The sequence below is a fragment of the Notolabrus celidotus genome, chromosome 10, assembly GCF_009762535.1.
Source record: "Notolabrus celidotus isolate fNotCel1 chromosome 10, fNotCel1.pri, whole genome shotgun sequence".
Classification (NCBI taxonomy): domain Eukaryota; kingdom Metazoa; phylum Chordata; class Actinopteri; order Labriformes; family Labridae; genus Notolabrus; species Notolabrus celidotus.
The window spans coordinates 34,087,207-34,093,444 of record NC_048281.1 but is presented as its reverse complement, the minus strand read 5'-3'; the positions used below and the strand labels follow the sequence as shown (position 1 = coordinate 34,093,444).

General features: G+C 42.8%; 1 long non-coding RNA gene across 2 annotated transcripts; it reads left to right on the top strand.

Moving 5' to 3' along the window:
- Window positions 1-3,800: 3,800 nt before the first annotated feature.
- LOC117820680 lies at window positions 3,801-5,692 on the top strand. 2 transcript variants are annotated; one of them, XR_004632821.1, is made up of 4 exons: window positions 3,801-3,972; window positions 5,065-5,133; window positions 5,493-5,589; window positions 5,666-5,692. It is a non-coding gene; the product is annotated as an uncharacterized LOC117820680 (long non-coding RNA). The 2 variants fall into 2 exon arrangements; XR_004632819.1 differs by lacking the exon at window positions 5,666-5,692 and having other exon boundaries at window positions 5,493-5,602.
- The last annotated feature ends 546 nt before the right edge of the window (window positions 5,693-6,238 follow it).

The window sequence follows — 6,238 nt, the reverse complement described above, 5'->3', positions numbered from 1 at the left end:
CCGGTTGTGTTTCCAGAACGCAGCACAGAGCAGGACCTCCGGACAGCTGGAGTCATGTGACCGAGGTTTCCCCGCTGTAATCACTGAATCAAGGATTCTCCTCCTCCTCTCCTCATCCATGTTGTCTTTCTGGTCCTCTGAAAACCTCTGACCTGTTGACTCCAGGCCTGGCTCCGCTCATCATGACTTTGGTTTGTTGTTGTAGTTAAGTGAAATACGATCTGGTGATAACACAGAGTGTTTTATTCTGAAAATTAAGCGGATGTTTTCATTTTGTTTTGGTGAAACCTGACTTCCTGTCCCGCTCCATCTGCTCTGTTGAGATTGATGCGTCGTGCTCCGGCATCCGGCACAAATAGAAGTCTTGTGTATCTGATCCGGAGGACTCCGACCTGCTGGATCAGAGACGCAGCCGGATTGCAACAGAGCGGATCCAGTGGAAGTTAACACATTGACTAGAATAGAAACCTATCAGATCTGGTGCTGTGACGGATCGGAGACAGACCGGACACAGATCTGGTGGAATTTGGCTGTTAGCCTCAACAATAGTTGGCGGTGCCATTTCTATACAAGTCATACCGCCATATTCTAGTCCTGCTATGTTCTCTGCTTGTTTTTGCACAATAAAAAGCAAATTATTGCAAAGAAGGAAAGAGACTTTGCATTGCTTACGTATTTGCAATGTGACTGCTAATGTTTCAGCTTTTTACGCCACACATCATTTCGCTTTCAGTGCATTCATTTTGTTGCAATCGTGTTTGACTTTGGTGTGTTTCTGAATTTGCAGTTTCCAATTATCATCGATTGCACATGTCAGTGATTGTAGATGCATCAGTCAGTCAGCACAGACGACACAAATCTCTGCACACACACAGAGAGCAGATGTGAAATAATCTCGACAGGAATGTAGCTGTACTCTGTAAATATTGACACTGCAAATTCCAAAGTCAGAGCTTTTTAAATTCCATTTCAGTCTTAAAATCTGTGCATGCATGTTCCTGTATTTGTGCTTTTTTAATGTTGTGCATGGAAAGCAGTTTGTGCAGAATATAAACCTTTCTTATGATGATGATATGTCCTTCAAATGTGTTTCAAAAACCATCTGCTCTTCTCTTCTCCGCTGCAGCAGAAAAACATACATGTTGTAAATATCTCAGTCCAGACTTGAGTCCGTTGAAGCGCTGCTCGTCTCCTCTGATTCGTGGAGAGATTAAACCGTGCCTGTGTTTCCAGGTCAACTTCTATTTGGAACATCCAACCAGTGCTCCCTCTGGGATGTGAGATTTCTACCAGTGAGAGTGGTTTAGAGTTAAATGTGGGGCAGCTAACATTACAGCAGACCTGCTGAACAAACACACACGCAGCTCGGTCACCTCATTCAGTCTTTGTGTGAGGAGGGACAGGTGGAGCTGCTTTGTTCCCTGAACAAGGAGAGAGAGAATAACGACCTGCAGAGGCTGAAACATTCATCAGAGGACAGTAGAGATGTTAAAAAAAGGTCTATGTGAGCCGCTACAGGTGGAGGACGGAGGAATTTAACACAGCAAAGAGAGAGAGAGGGAGAGGAGGAGGAGGGTCTGCCAATGGTAGAGGTCCCTGAAGGTCTGACATGGAGGAGGAGAGGGGGGTGGAGGTGGGAGAATTAAAACACAAAGGCTCTGTTGTCCGTTCCCACTGGAGTGAAGGTTTCCCAGGAAAACATCACTATTCAAACTCAGGTCCCAGATAAGAGACCCCCCCTCTCTTTGTGTTTGGGCTGTGGAGGGGTCAGAGGAGCTCAGGGGGGAGGGGTGGAGGAGCGAGAGGAAGAGGAAGAGGAGGAGGAGGAGGAGGAGGAGGAGGAGGAGGTGTTTCCAGATGGAGGGTGTAAATCCACTGCTCCTTGTTACAGCTGTGAGATCTGTGAGAAACTCTTCAGTCTTCATATTAGATGAAGACATAATTACAGTTTGCATGTATGCACATATATTATTAAGATTTTCAGATCCAGGAAAAAGATCCCCTCCCCCGTTCTCACCACACACACACACACACACACACACACACACACACATGAAAGAAAAACAATGATGCTTTGTGATGTGCAAACATAAAGCAGGTTCAGGGATTCATGCTGTCAGATAAACTTTGTGCATTAATATATCTTCATGCAGTTACTGGCTTGATTTGATTTGAAGAAACAGCTCGTCTGGTTTGCAGAGAACCAATCGATGAACAAGCAACTCTCACAACATCACTTTGACCCTGAAGGAAAATAAACATTGACATCATTCTCATACAAGTGCTGCAGTTTGAAGGAGCTTTTTAAAATAATTTTCCTACAGAAGCCCTAAAAGGACATGATTAAATACATTTTATTTTCTAGCTATCTGGAGAAAACAAAGCTTGTTATCTTGAGATAACAAGAAAAATAAGATGTATTTCATCATGTCCTTTGAGGGCTTCCATATTTTTTTTATTTTTTTTTTTAAGTTATATTTTGGGCCTTTTTGCCTTTATTTAATAGGACAGCTGAAGAGAGACAGGAAATGTGGGGAGTAGAGAGCAGGGGAACACATGCAGGAGATGGTCGACCGGCCGGGAATCGAGCTGGTGTCCCCTGCGACGAGGGCTGTGGCCTCTGTACGTGGACCGCTAGGCCACCAGCGCCCCCAGGGCTTCCATATTTTACAGAACTTGTGGATGTTTGTTTCAAAGGATGGCACAGATAATTGTTTGGATTGCAGGATGTAGATTTTTTTGTGCCAACTAAAAATGTTCCAGTAGTTTCTGCACACCTGAAAGTAAGACAGGCTGAGATTTAGTGAGCAAAGATACATATAATAAAAATAATAATAATAATAATAATAATTTTATTTAAAAGTGCCTTTCTCAACACTCAAGGTCACTTTACAGAGAGATTAAAAACACAATAAATAAAATAAAAACAACAAGCAAAAGTAACACCAAGTTAAAATGAAGCAGTGAAATTATATGGGGAATACAGCTTGGAACAGATGGGTTTTGAGTCTTGATTTGAAGAGGGGTAGTGAGTCAGTGTTTCAGATATATGGTGGGAGTGAGTTCCAGAGTTGGGGAGCAGAGCGACTGAAAGCTCTGCTCCCAATATACATATACACTATATTAATAGGCATCACTCCTGTGCATGCAGTAATGTCTCGTCATGTACAGGGTTCCCACTCTATTCCAGAGATCATTTTCCAGGACATTTCAAGGACAGTTTCAGTGATGATCAAGCTGGTATGACAGTCTAAATTTAGTTCCTAATTTAGTTCCTAAACAGTCTAATATGTTCCTCTCAGTGGAAGTCTACTTTGAAAGACGTGCAGTCTATGGCTATCCATGAAATCATCTCTTACATGCTTAAAAATGATGGCAAATTAATTATAGAATAATGCAACCACAGATGGACAGCACTTTATTAGTGCAACCAAGTAACAATGATGGGCAACTCTCATCTCAGCTTTCTCTTTTCGCAAAAAAATATTAAATTAGCTAAGAAAAAAATAAAAGAGCCAGAAAAGGACTCTGGAAGCTGCCTTACTGAAATACATAAATAATAATAATAATCAGAGGATCAGTGTATTAATGACCTAAATAGAACTGAGTGACAAAAATGGCCACAAATGTTGAATGTGGATTTTTTTTTAACTGTGTCAGATCACACGCAGTCATGTTGTAATAATTTTCCAGGACAATCTGTGATTTTCCAGGACATTTGACTTTTTCTCCCATTTTCAAGGTGTTTTCCAGTACTTGAAAACTGGTCAACTGTTTTCCAGGTTTTCCAGGATGCGTGGGAACCCTGATGTAGAAGTCTTCGTTCAGCCACTGGACCGTCAAACTCAGCACACTCAGGTCTTTATGTCCGAGGTCAAACTTCAGTCATTGGCGTTGTTGTGGAGCAAAGAGACTCAGGGTTATGCTCCAAATTGTAGCTGCTGAAATCCTTGATCTGCTACCTGGAGAGAGGTGGGTCATTAAGTGCTGCACGTTCACTGATTTTGTCTTTAATTATTGGGTCGTCTCTGCTTAACTTTCTGCAGCTCTCAAATCTCTGTTGAATCGGCACTACGGCGCTGTGTTTCCTGCTAATGCTCGCTGCAGAAACACAACTTTGTGACTTATCCAGTGACCTTAAAGATGTGTTCACTAGCAAGGACCACGCCACACAAGGATATAAGTTGAACATTTAATGAATTAGTTGTGCGTGGTGTGCCCAGCAGAAGGAGACTCAGGATGAGGGTTCCGTCTCAGCGTTATCCTGCCGGAGCTGATCTTGACCCAGGTTGTACCTGGAAGTAGACAGGGGCACAGAAGGAGCGAGCACGAGTTGAGTAGGAGAGGACAAGGAAATAGGTTAAGTGCAGTAGAGTAAGGTGAGGGAGGGTGGGTTGAAGAATCACGGACAAACAGTTGGAGTAGGCTGGCTACGTTTAAGAAGGCTTGTCAGGTGATTGAGGGTGTGGTTTAGGCGTGGTCCTGCTCCCGAACCTAAGTTAACACCTTAACTTAATTTAAAACTTAAGGACTTTCTTCCTCCTCTGAAAACTAATGTTTGTCAAATTTCAATCACCTCTGAAAGAGTGAAAACATCCACACTGGTGACACCATTTTTGTTGCTGCAGCGCTTGATCTTCTTACTGAGTTTGAATATGTGGGCTTGATAATACACACATGGAAGCAGCTTTTAGTGGTTGTTTGTATTAGAAATAGTTTTATTATTGGAATAGTTATTGTCTGATGATCTGAGGAGTGGAAAAGTTCAGATATCTGTGTAAAATGAAGGGAGGACAAAGTGTCAGCAAACTGTACTTAAGTCCAGCACCGCTCTGTTTACCAAACACTCTCCCTCAGTCAGTGACCTGAGATAGCTGTGGAGGGGAAGAGTCCTGCTTCATCATGTGCTCTCCACCCGTGTTTGAACTATTTTCACGTGCTTACACAAAACCGTACAGCCTGTTCCTCATCCATGACAGCACACACCCTCCAGAAGTTCTCCTTTTTTACATGATTTCACAACAACACTTCAGTTTTTCCTCCCCCTGCTCACTTCTTTTTCAGAGGCTTCAGATGACGTTGAGGGAAATAAATCGTTGCAACATGCCGGAGGTGGAAAGTGATGATGCAGAGGTGAGGGATGTGAGGCTGCAGCCACGTCATTGAGTAAAAAAAAACCACACAAACACACACACACACACACACATGCACGTCCTGACTCGTCCCTGAGCTAAAAACACACACAGTCGTAAAGTGAGCTCTCCTGTTTGTGATTAAAGCAGCACAGATGTTACTTCATACACAGGCTGAGGGAAGAGTTCAGATCCTTTGCAAAAGAGAAAGTAAAAAACTTCAACACAGTTAAAAACACTCTGATGAGTCCTGTATGATTGTGTCTGACTGTTTTAACAAGTCACGTTCAAGCAGCGTTGGTTCGGTTGACTCTTCCTGTGTATCTAGACTGACGAAAATCTCATCCTGCTCTCTTTCAGACGTCAAAATGTGTCGCTCACTCAGTACATGTAGGGGCAAATTCCACCAGATCCGGGTCCGGTCCGTCTCCAACCATCACAGCACCAGATCTGACAGGTTTCTATTCTAGTCAATGTGTTAACTTCCACTGGATCCACTCCGTTGTGTTCCAGCTGCATCTCTGACCCTGCAGGTCGGAGCCCTCCGGATCAGGTACACAAGACTTCTATACTTCCAAATAGAAGTTGACCTGGAAACACAGGCACGGTTTAATCTCTCCACGAATCAGAGGAGACGAGCAACGCTTCAACGGACTCAAGTCTGGACTGAGATATTTACAACATGTATGTTTTTCTGCTGCAGCGGAGAAGAGAAGAGCAGATGGTTTTTGAAACACATTTGAAGGACATATCATCATCATAATAAAGGTTTATATTCTGCACAAACTGCTTTCCATGCACAGCATAAAAAAGCACAAATACAGGAACATGCATGCACAGATTTTAAGACTGAAATGGAATTTAAAAAGCTCTGACTTTGGAATTTGCAGTGTCAATATTTACAGAGCACAGCTACATTCCTGTCGAGATTATTTCACATCTGCTCTCTGTGTGTGTGCAGAGATTTGTGTCGTCTGTGCTGACTGACTGACGCATCTACAATCACTGACATGTGCAATCGATGATAATTGGAAACTGCAAATTCAGAAACACACCAAAGTCAAAAACGCTTGCAACAAAATGAATGCACTGAAAGTGAAATGATG